The sequence below is a fragment of the Artibeus jamaicensis genome, unplaced genomic scaffold (genome assembly GCF_021234435.1).
Source record: "Artibeus jamaicensis isolate MK-2021 breed Jamaican fruit bat unplaced genomic scaffold, CSHL_Jam_final contig_519, whole genome shotgun sequence".
NCBI classification, from domain to species: Eukaryota; Metazoa; Chordata; class Mammalia; order Chiroptera; family Phyllostomidae; genus Artibeus; species Artibeus jamaicensis.
Window position 1 is genome coordinate 1,925,555 of NW_026521871.1, and position 12,717 is coordinate 1,938,271.

Sequence of the window (12,717 nt, forward strand, 5' to 3'; positions counted from 1 at the left end):
ACCTTTCTTCTAAATTTCTCTCTTGACTTGGGTCCAGCAGTTGCTGTACATATTGGCCAGAGTGACCAGTACGTGTGAGAAAGTGGGTCTTAGGAATCTGGAAGCAGAACTGCCTCAGCTTGAATCCCATCCCTGCCACCTATGCACTGTGTTCCTAGAGACAAGTTACTGACAGTAATTTGCCTATGCCTTGGGTTCCTCCTCTGAAAAATGGGTATCATCATAGTCCCTACTTCATTACAAGGATTCATAGAGTTCATATAAAGTCAGAGTGGGAGAAAATTGTATGACACTTGCTTGTTTTCCAAATTCCTGACTAGTGAACTTCCAAGAAAACCAGAAGATGCAGATCAGCATGGCTGAAGGTGGCATACCTCTGGGGATATACCTCTCCAAAGTAATATGCTTGAAAATATAGGACCAAAATTTTTTCACAACCACACAGAAAAGAGGTTTCAGCACTGAGATCCAGAGGAGTAAAATACTGATACTTACCTCTCATATCCATACAAATTAACTTGTCTAGAAATGCTCTCAAGAGCTTGAGAGTCATCAGTTTCCCATGTGAACTAACTGGAAAGTTTGCTTCTACAATCTGGCAGTAGCCAATGTGAGATAATATAACTATTTCCATTCCTTTTTTTCCTCCCCCAAATATAACTAAAAATTATATTCAATCTTTAGGTATCATTCATCATTTGTTAAAAAAACTACTTGATGATATAATAGACACATAATGAGTATATTAGTTTGGTTTTAAGAAAACTTTAAAATACAAATTCTAGGCCCTGTCCCAAACATAATGAATTTGAATTTTTATGTTTCAGGCACAGAAGTCTGCAGAATTGACAAAATCCCAGGTGGTTCTTATGTAGACGTAGTCTGACAATGGAAAGTGATAGACTGATGCTACATAGTAGTAGCAAGCAGATTGAGGATCCCAAATATCCACACAAATAGAGAACTGGCTGAATGTAAAAATAAAGATATGGACAGAGTTGCACTTGGAGGCAGAAACCCAAGTACCATATTTTTTTAATTATAAGACACAACTAGGTTTTAGAGGAGGAAAATAAGAAAAATTTTTGAAGCAAAAAAATTTGGTAAAATATTTAATAACATAAATAACATAATATTTCACCAATGTAAATGTAAATGTAAATAGAACTCAACAGCAGCATTAACAACCATTATTCCTCCCAGATTCTTGGGTGCATCTCATTAGTCCAAAAAATACGGTTCCCAGGTTAGAATCAAGTAGCTGTAGTCCAGTGAGAGATTGTGGAGGGGTGAAAAAACACTAAACTTGAACAGGTTTTGGTCAGTGTAAATCAGATTTATACAATATTGGAACTACAATGACAGAAACAAGAAGGGCACAGACCCACTCTACTTTGCCATGGTTAAATCATACTTAACCATTTTTCATAAGAACATTTTTAAACATACTCAAAAGTAAGGGGGAAAGTACAATAATCCCTATATAATGGATTTAATTATAAAAATTTTGTTATATGTGCTTTTAGCTTCAATTCCCTCTCTCATTCCCATCTTCCTCTCTCTTTTTTTTCCTTTTTTTTTCTTCCTAAGTATTTTAAGGCTAATCTCAGACATCATGTTACTTTAGCTTTACATTCCTAAACATGTTTCTCTGAAAAGCATGGAGGTTTTCTTACATGACCATATCTCACCTGCACCACTGACAATAATTCCTTGTTCTAATTTAATTAGGGTGTCACATTTTGAGTGGCTGGCATGTCAAGGGTTTGAAACCATGTCCCGTGGGGAATGGTTAACAACAATAGATTGATGGAAGACGAGGCTCAGGTTTTTGATGGCTGTTGAGTATAAGAGTTGGCTGGACTGGTTCTCTGTGATCCATATTGGTGGCATGTTGGCTGCATCTCCCTGGAGGGAGAACTCGCTCTAGGAGCCAGCTGTCTGGTGATGAACTGAGAAGCCTCAGGAATGTCCTGTCCTGGAAGGGCAGAGTGTGAAACACAGCAGAAAGGTTTACTTAACTCGATTCATGAATATCTATCCAGAGATCACTATGTTAAGTGCTACAAATGGCTGTGATGAAGTCAGATTCCACTCCTTCCCCCATGGAGCTTCTGGTCCATAGCACTGTTTTCTACAATGTAAGGTGGCTTGGGTGCTACAGAGTTTATTCACTAATGAAATGGAGTTACACATAGTTTTTGGTGGGAAAATGGAGACAACAGTATTAGAACAAAAGTAAAAAAATGATAAAAAATAAAAACAAGATAAAATGCACTGGATTTCTAAGACTTAGGAAAAAAGAAGGTAAAATATTTCAGTGATAATCTCTTTATGTTGATTACGTGTTGGGAGGTTAGTATTTTTAATATATTTGGCTAAATAAAATATAGTATCAAAAATAAATAGATAAATAAATAAATAAATAAAAGTATCTTTTTAGTCTTATAGACTTTGTAAGTACAACAAGGAGATCTCATTGGGGGCTAAAGGTGCCACTTCTCCACAACTTGGTCCTCTGTTTTTGCTGAAGAAAGAGCAACATCGTGGTCATGGCCATTGGCAGACCACAGTTCCTAGGTAAGGATTTTTTGAGTAATTTATTAAACATCTTTACAAAAACAAGTAAGCTAACAGGAAAATATTTAATACAGGAATAAAAATCAAAAATGGCACTACAGATGGCTTTAACTTTTGGGTTTTATCAGTTGTTGTTTTTGTACTTGCTTAGAGTGAAATCACTCTTAGGTTTAACCAGTTTCATGAACTTTTACAAATGTATAGCCCCAATCTTTCTCCTGCTACTCAATCCCACCTCCCATCTCAACCCTTGCCTATGACTGATCTGCCTTCTGTTCCTATAATTTTGTTCTTTCTGGAGTGTCATGTAATGGAATTATATAAGTACAATATGCAGCCTTTCAGCCTGGCTTCTTACGCTTAGCATAATATTGTATATTTGAGATTCATCCATCGTGTTGCTTATATTCATTTTTAATTGCTGAGTAGTAAGTAATCCATTGTGTGGATGTGTCACAATTTGTTTATTCATGATTAATAACATAAGGTATATTCCATATGACAAATCATGGACATGCTATTCAGCAAATGCCTATTTGTTAGAAACCCTGAAGGTGGTCTGCAAATGAATGTGTCTTGGAGGAAGAAAGTAATCTGACCAATTTATGCATCAAAGAATTGTCTGTGGCAGGTCATCTTTTAATTTTTTTAACCCAAATCTTTAACAGGGTATTTGATTGAAATATAAATAGGCTTCCTGTCATCTTAAGTCAGAACATACCTTTTGGGGCCTCAAGGTAAACATGGTATTCTCTAGAACATCCTATTCATAATCTCTGAGTCATTCATTCATTTCCTCCCTCCTTCTCATCCTCCTTGTTTTTCTCCTCATCCTCATTCTCATACTCTCTTTCCCTCTTTCTCTCTCCCACATCCCTTCTCCCTAATATTTTATTGGAATTTATGTAACTGAATCAGTTAGGCTATTTTTCAAAGAGCTGGTTTTCCATAAAATTCACTCTGCAGTTGGCATGATAGAAGATCTGGCATATTAGTCAAATGCTACAATTTGTTCTTTGTGTCTGAATCAGGCTGGAGTTGGGCTTTTTGCTTATCTCTTGTCCATTTATACTGTTCCATCCTTTGCAGCGAATGAGCCCATATTCTTTGTGATTGGACTGGGTGTTGGTTGTGAGTGTTCATAGACTGGGTGTGGAAATGCTTAACAGGGACAGACCCTATCTCCTTAGTTTCTGTTACAGAGTCCCCAGGATATAAAGTGTCTGTATGAAAATAAATAAGGGCTTTTCTTTTCCTTTCTTTGGCTATTGATATCTGTACCATTTAATAGAATAAAGTGATAACAATCGTCCTTTCTTAAATAACATGTTAATTGGTGTTCTATGTATTTATTCATTTTGTATTTCTGAAATACATTCAATTTATAGACATTTCTGTCCCCCAATACATTTTAAATCCTCAAGCGTTCTCAAATGCTGTATGTTTAATATAATCTTCTGTGTGTCTGCAGGTGGGGGATGTACTTTGTAGCTAAAGAGATCAGAATCTATGGCTTTCTTCATTTAGCCGGTTTGCTGCAGAATACAAAGGCTGCTAAAGTATTTGAGTGCATATCTTAAAAGCTCATCAGAAATATTCCAAGCTATAGATTTTTCTTCTCTCTCAGCAACATTTCAGATATGGAGGCTCTCCTCAGTTGCCCCTGCTAGAGTTGCTGAATTTAAAATGTCACAGGAAGAAAGAAAGATCTGTTCTGTTTGCTCATCTGTGGAATGAGGGGGTTGGACTAGATGGGAGATGTCAGATTCATAGCACTATGCCATCACCCCTTCTCTATCCATGTGACAAACATCACTAATCCACCACAGCCTGCTTTCTGCCATGATGTAGCCTCAGACTTGTCAAGTCAGCACTCTGGGAAGCCACTACTAATCAGCCTGTTCACCCAAGAGATGAAATCTATTTGCCATTCTGAAGCGCCATGGTGCTTAATCTCTAGTGCACACTTAAAATGGCTTATAAAGGTTAGATCACCACTGCACAGTGAGAGGAAGAATGTTGGAGGGCAAGTGAAGAGGATTTCAGATTGCTATAGTTTGTGATGCTTAAAGGCAGGCACTGTTTTATTCATGTTTCTTCATGTTTATCCAGCCTATAAGGCAGACCCTTTTTCATGGTAGACATTAGACAAAAGTTTGTGAAATGATACATGAAGGAATAGGTGGAAAGCATGTTCTTGGCCAATTCTCTCCTAAGACTGCACAGTTCAGAGTTTCCTCCACGGGCAGGCCTGACCTTTGCTTATTGAATTTCATCTACTTTTGTCCAGGCCATCCCTACACATGGGCTTGATCACTTTATGTTCTTGTGTGCTGTGCTTGGCAGAGCCCAGCAACTTGGAATCATTGGTTGGACTTTATGAATTTCTTCCCCATCCATCATCTCACTCATTCACCAACCTATTAATCAATACAGAGAGGGCCCATCTTTCCATCTGTTCTTTCCTCAGTTAGACTGAATTCTTTTAACTTGATTTGTGGTTGGGAATCTGAAGGTTCAATGATATAGATAGGAATTTTCTCAGTTTTAGGACTTAACACTAGAGATAATCACATATTTGATACTTAACATATGCAGTGTTCATTAGTTATGGGGGTTGGGGGAGCAGTGTATTTTAAGTTCCTTTAGGAAAAGGACCGGATCTAATTACTCTTTATATTTTGATAACATGATAATATATTTTTTTCAGGGTAGATACATTCTATATTCATCAAGATAGTTTTACGGAAACAGGCTAACATCTCTACCTTCTTCAGTTTTTAGAAGAAAATTGCCTTTTAAAACAGAAGGCATTTTCTCCCGAGGCACTACATTTCATCTAATAATAATACTAGTTATCCATTGTGAAAATCAATTTCTAGGCCAAGCCTTCTGCTTAATGATATATATCACTAAACCTCAAACCAATCCCAAGACTAGGATATAAACTTCTTTTTTAAATTTTTTTAGTTAATTGTTTTTCAAGTACAGTTTTCTGTCTTTTGCTCCCATCCCAGCCCACCCCCCCCAGTGCTCCCCACCTCCCTCCCATTCCCCCCCCCTAGTTATTGTCCATGTGTCCTTTATAATAGCTCCTGTAAATCCGTCCCCTTTTTCCCCTGAAATTCCCTCTCCTTTCCCCTCTGGTCACTGTCCCCCTGTTCTGTATTTCAGTATCTTTGGTTATATTTTGCTTGCTTATTTGTTTTGTTGTTTAGCTTCCTGGTAAAGATGAGATCATATGGTATTTGTCTTTCAATGCCTGGCTTATTTCACTCAGCATAATGTTTTCCGTTTCCATCCATGCTGTTGCAAAGGATAGGAGCTCCTTCTTTCTTTCTGCTGCATAGAATTCTACTGTGTAAATGTACCATAATTTTTGGATCTATTCATTTACTGATGGGCACCTAGGTTGCTTCCAGCTCTTGGCTATTGTAAATTGTGCTGCTGTGAACATTGGGGTGCATAGGTCCTTTTGGATTGGTGTTTCAGGGTTCTTAGGATATAATCCTAGCAGTGGAATTGCTGGGTCAAAAGGCAAATCCACTTTTAGTTTCCTGAGAAAATTCCATACTGTTTTCCATTGTGGTTGTACCAGTCTGCAATCCCACCAACAGTGAACTAGGGTCTCCTTTTCTCCACAACCTCTCCAACACTTGTTGTTTGTTGCTTTGTTTATGAGGACCATTCTAACCAGTGTAAAGTGGTATCTCACTGTGGTTTTAACTTGAATCTCTCTGACAGCTTATGATATTGAGCGTCTTTTTATGTGTCTCTGGATCGTCTGTATGTCCTCCTTGGAGAAATGTCTGTTCAAGTCCTTTGCCCACTTCTTAATTTGGTTGCTTGTCTTCTTAGAGTGGAGTCGTGTAAGTTTTTGTATATTTTGGAGATTAAACCCTTGTCTGAGGTATCATTGGCAAATATGTTTTCCCATATAGTTGTTTCTCTTTTTATTTTAGTACTGTTTTCTTTAGCTTTAATTTTAATTTTAATTTTGATGAGATCCCATTTGTTTATTCTTTCCTTTATGTCCCTTGCTCTAGGGGATATATGAGTAAAAACATTGCTGCATGAAATATCTGAGATTTTCTTGCCAATGTTCTCCTCTAAAACTTTAATGGTGTCACAGCTTATATTTAAATCTTTTATCCACCTTGAATTTATTTTGGTGTATGGTGTAAGTTGGTGCTTGAGTTTCATTTTTTTGCATGTTATATGGAACCATAAATGACCATGAATAGCAGCTGCAATTTTGAGAAAGAAGAACAAAGTAGAAGGGGTCACAATACCTTATACCAAACTGCATTACAAGGCCACTGTAATCAAAACAGCCTGGTACTGGCATAAAAACAGGCACATAGACCAATGGAACAGAACAGAGAGCCCAGAAATAAACCCACATCTCTGTGGTCAATTAATATTCAACAAAGGGGGCAGCAACATAAAATGGACTAAAAATAGCCTCTTCAAGAAATGGTGTTGGGAGAACTGAACAGTGATATGAATTTCATTTTACAGATGAGATGAATGAAATTTAGAGAAGTTATTTAATTTGGCCAAAGTCAGAAGACAGTAAATGGCAGTGCTGGGCTTTAAAGCCAGGCCTAACTCTAATGTTTCTTCCAAGGCGATACCAGCTCTCTCAGTGCTGATGTTACCTTTTCTGGGAAGCCTTCCATGTGGTCCCACCTCTCCTGCAAGGCTGGTGGAGATGTTCTTTCTTTGTGTCTTCATAGCAGTTTATATTCCTTATTATGATATTCTCCATTCTGTGATAGACTGTTTATCTGCTGCCTTCACTCCCAGAGTAAGATTCTCAAGTACAGGGGCTTCACTTTTTTTGTTTTTCTCACTCCATTATTTTTTCCTGCCACTTTTGTTTGATGGCCGAGTGAATACATCTTTCCCAGGAGGTCTCTGCTACTTTTCCTTGGTACATGGGCACCCCATATAATGTACAGCTAGGCCTTCAAGAACCTAGTATAGTTCAGAATTCATTATATAGGGTGGGGCAAAACTAGATTTACAGTTGTTTGTATGGAAAATCATACAATAATTAATAAATAATAGTACAAAAATAAACTCTGTGTTTCACTCACAACTATAACCTGCTTTTGCCTCACCTGTATTTGGGGGTGAAAGATTTTGGGGAATATTGTCCAGCTCTAAATGTGGAATGGAGAGTTGCCTGGCTTCTGTAGTACTAAGTGCTGTCTGCTTACCTCTGTTATTGCATTATTGTTTCATTTCTCCTCACTTCGGTTTTCTTATTAACTGTATGTTTATGAATAGTAACATATGCAGATGTCCTTATGTTTACTTATACTGCTTGAGATGCCTTGTGTTTCTTAAATCTGAGGATTTATGAGTCTTATAAAATCTAGAAATTTCTCAGCTATTATGCTTGTCCTCAATTTCTCTATTCCCTCCCACTGGGACTCCTATTAGACATATGTTGGTCCATTACATTCCAGTCTCCATATCTATTAACCTTTCTTTCAAATTTTTCAACTCTTTATCCCTTTGAGCTTCATTATGTGTAATATCCTGAGATTCATATTTTTCTCTTAAGCAGTAACTAACCTTCTGTTTAACTTACCTATCAAATTTTTAATGTTAATGAATCTATGGAGAGAGATAGACATCATGGCTTGTTTTTTCTTTAGGGTTTCAATTCCAGCTTTGACATTTTTAATCATTTTAAACTTTGTTTCATGGTCTTTTTAGAAAGTTGTTTTATGAGCTTTAACTCTTATCCTCTGATCCTCATCCTCATTGGCTTGTGACTTGTCAGTTTCCTGGATGTTATTACTATATGGGGGGGGCTCATTTTCTGCAGGTTTGACTGCGGCCTGGGTTATGGAACTGCTCTCCAGAGCAATTTTTCATTTACTTCTGTGAGGCATTCTTGGCATCTCATGAACGAGACCAGACTAATTTTTACATTAATTTTTCAGGTAGAGCTTCCTGATTCTGATTTGTTGTTAGTACTCTGGTCTCAAGAAAGGCATAGATCTAAGGCAGGGGTGTCAAATTCATTTTCCCCTGGGGCCACATCAACCTCGCTGTTGCTTCAAAGGGCCAAAATATTTTTTACATTTACTGTGTAAATGTAACAACTACTCCTTAACTGTTAAAAAGTTGAAATTACATTTGGCTCTTTGAAGGCAACCTCGAGGCTGATGTGGCCCCCAGGGAAAATGAGTTTGACACCCCTGGTCTAAGGTCTCCAATTCTCAGCTTAAATTTTTTGCTCCTACTCAGAACACAGGTAGCAACAGACAAGTTATGTTCAGCTGGTGGGCAATTTTTTAAATCTGTGTGCCCTCAGTGAGTTTCCTGGTTTTCTGAAGAGGTCTCATAACTTTCTGCTTCTCCTTGTCCCAACACCTTGTCTTCTCTCCTGCCTGGGCATTAAAACCTTAGACTCTAGGAAACCAACACAAAATTATCCCCTGTTGCCAACCACCTTCCCCCTACCTCATAGTCACAGAGAGATTGCATGCTTACCATTCTTGTTTTGACATCCTTCTTTAGTTCTACTACCTGGGAATTTTCTTTACTTTATTGTGAGTCAGCTAAGGACTTAAAATAATTTTTTTAGATTTTATTTATCATATCTAGGTGCTTGAAAGGTTGGAATTTTCTGGCTGTCATCAATTGCCATCTTGCCAGAACTAAGAGTTTATCATGGTAAAATATTCAAGTAATACCCACGGATATATGATGAAATTAAATTAGTCTCCTTCCCATCTTAGACCTGCCTAGTTTTCAAACTACCTTGCTAGATATAATAACCTTTACTATTTTTAGGCATAGTTCTAGAAGGATTTATGCACATACAGCATACGTTGCACACACAATGCATGAAGATGTATTTTTGTAACTGGGGATACATTTTACGTTCTGCACTGCACTTAGCAATGTATTTTGGAGTTCATTGTTTATTAGTGTATTTAACTCTGCCTCTTTCTTTTCTTATGACTGTGCAATACTCCATGAAATGAATGTACCATAAGTTATTCACCATTTCCCCTACTTTTGTTGGATCATTGTTTTCCATTATTTTGATATTATAAATTATCCTACCACAAACATTCCTATAAATATGTCTGCTTGAGTATCATTAAACATAATTCTCTTTATTTGTCTGTCTATTTGCTCTCTTCTCTTTCACTCTGTGATGGTTAATTTTATATGTCAGCTTGACTAGTCTAAAGGATGCCCAAAGAGTTGGTAAACATTATTTTGGGATGTGGCTGTGAAGATGTCTCCAGAAGAGATTACATTTGAATCGGTAAATTTCCTAAAGAAGACCACCCCACCAACATGGATGGGCATTATCCAATCCATGAAGGGCCTGATAGAACAAAAAGGTAAAGAGGTGGAAGGGTCAATATGCTTTCTCTGCTTACACAGAGACATCCATATTCTCCTGCTCTGGGCATTAGCACTCCTGGTTTTCAGGCTTTTGGATTGAGCCCAAGATTTATACCATTGGCCTCTGATTCTCTGAACTTTGCACTTGTCCTGAATTATACCAACAGCTCTCTTGGCTCTCCAGTTTGCAGACTACAGACCATGGAACTACACAGCCTCCAAAACCCCATAACCATGCAAGTCAACTCCTGTACTAAATCCCCTCATATATGTATTCTGTTGGTTCTGTTTCTCTGGAAAATCCTGACTAAAACATTCCCTGATCCCCACTCTGAGTTCCTTGAGGTTGAGGACTTTGTCCTTCATTGGTGATTTCAGCACCATGTATGGGTTCTGGTGTTGAATTGGCACTTAATTGGTATCTGTTTCACAAATGATTGTGCACTCATCAAGAAGCTAAACCAGAAGTCAGACCAGTCCCAACTTCCAACGAATATAGTTTGATTTCAGTAATAACAATAGCTATTGATTGAGCATCTTCTTTATTCCAGAGATGAGCTAATGCAATCTTTACAACAACCCTGTGAGATAGGAGATTTCATGATCATGCTCTACAGACAAGGAAACTGAGGCACAAGTTATGGAGGCCATGTTCCAACACAATCTTGTCTAAAAATGAACACCTGGCCTCTAAAATACTGCCTCTCAAAAATTTACATTGGTATTGTCACAGCCAACACAGAACATGTTTCATTGCTCATTCCCTCATTCATTCATTCAATCAACAAATATTTTCTGAGAGCTCACAGTGTTCTGGGCAGGGAGTGACAGTGTAATAATGGATGAAAACATCCCTGCTCTGATGGAATTTACAGTGTAAAGGGAGAGACAGTTAATACAAAAAAGTGAAAGTGTGATAAGTGTTTGGAAGGGAGGAATAAAGGGAGGATTTAGAAACTCTTTCCAGGAATATAAGATCTCCAGCATGTGTGATGAATTGGATAAACCTTGAAGGATGAGTGAGTTGTAGGAACATGGATGGGAGGGATGAAGGCCAAGGGACCAGTATGTCCGTCTTCCCCATGTGCTCTGCACAGTATAATCTTGCTCTTCAGCCACTGCTAGCTCTCTGGACTTCTGCGTTCAAGTGCCAGAGTGCCTGTGTACTGCTTCTGAAAGGTGGCTGAATACCTGTCCGTGATCCCGCTCCCCACCCCCACCCCCAGCGCCCACCGTCAGCCCTTTCTAAATTTTAAAGCAGTAGCTCCCTAGATTGAAATCTCAGTTTGGGAACAGGTCTAGGATTGGCCTGTGGTTTAGATTTTTCACCAATAAGCAGAGCGGTAGGTGGGGAGGCGTCCCTTTAAGCAGCCCAGAGGCAGCCTGGAGAGCTTGGAACTTCTCTCCCCAGGACATAAAAGGTTTTTCTGGATCCGGAGCTGTGCATAGGGCAGCTGCCACCACCCAGGGAATGACACCCACTTTGCACGGATCCCCCACAGGGCCCCCTCTGGCTTTGGGCAGTTGTCCTCCCATGCCCCACGGAGCTTCTTAGCAGCAGCCGCCCCTGGGTCTTCGGCCCCTTCCTGGCTCTCCCCACTTCCCTGGAGCGGAGGCGCCGTAGTGGCGAGCAATGCAAGGCTGAGCCGGGTAAGTCACCCCCTTATCCCAGGAGCATGGAGGGGGCTCTGGGGTGCATCGGCTCCTGGTTCTCACCATTCTCCCAGGGAAAAGAAGGCCTTGAACTGGGAAACTAACCTGTGGGAGAGATGCTCCTTGCCACACAGACACTGGGGAGGTCGTGAGCTCTGGGAGGAGACCCAGACCTAGGGATCATTTTGGTGAGTGTCTACCAGCTGTTTTTGCTCTGCCACTTTATTAACCAATAATAGTAATAATGATATAATCAGGAGGAGAGAATAATGTTGTCCTATTAAGATGACTTCAGAGGAAGCAGTGAAACTTCCCAGAGCTTGCTTTTTAAAATCTGTATACACTTATATTTCCCTCAGATATTTTAAATGTATGTGTTACTAAGGAGCCAGTTATTTCTCTTATACTATCAAAAATGTTTTTAATGTCTTCAGAAAGGTCTACTTTAAAAATTATTTACTTCTCCTCACATTCCCTATGGCTTATCTTCCTATAATTTTCCAAATGCATTCCTTTACTCCTTGCTAGATTTCTATACTTAAGCAATTTTGGGTTTATTTCTTTATTCTCTCTGAATTAGGAGTGGAGATTGGGGAGAGACCCCCCTCCTCCCCTGGCCTTCCTTCCTCTGTGTAAAGGAATCTGTAGGATAAGAAAGCAGTTGGGGTATAGTTAACTGGAACCTTGCTCTTCCAGGTCAGGACTTGGTGAGGAGTGGGATCACATGAATCTGGGGTGTCTGAGGTATCCTGGGAAATTTTTAAACCAAAATAATTCATAGGGGTTAGGGGGAGATTTGTTTAAAAGATGCAGTTTCAACTTTCTGCCCCTCCATCCCTAGTCTGTTCATGTGTCTGTACCTAGGCTAGAAGTTGACAGTCCAATTGTTAGAGGGTTTTTTGGTTTTGCTTTGTTTTTTAAAGATGAGGCAGCTGGAAGAAATACCTTTCAAAATTGGAGCAAAGTCCGATGCATAGATTGCCAAACTCCATTTCCACCCATATTAAATTATTTTGGCTCTCAGGGCCCTTGTTTGCTGGGCTAGCCTTTATTTACACTTGTTTAGATAGTGTGAATCATTTGTATACATTGGGTTCCCTG

General features: G+C 39.0%; 1 protein-coding gene across 3 annotated transcripts in view; it reads left to right on the plus strand.

The window, feature by feature from the left end:
- Positions 1-12,717, plus strand: part of PRICKLE2 (prickle planar cell polarity protein 2) — a 349,535-nt gene that overhangs the window by 171,006 nt on the left and 165,812 nt on the right. Inside the window, exon 1 of one of the 3 annotated variants that reach the window (XM_037136141.2) lies at positions 11,497-11,613. The exons of the other annotated variants lie outside the window; for them this stretch is intronic. The gene's annotated coding sequence lies outside the window, so the exon portion shown is untranslated. Of the gene's footprint in view, positions 1-11,496; positions 11,614-12,717 lie in introns of those variants that run through there. 3 annotated transcript variants of the gene reach the window in all.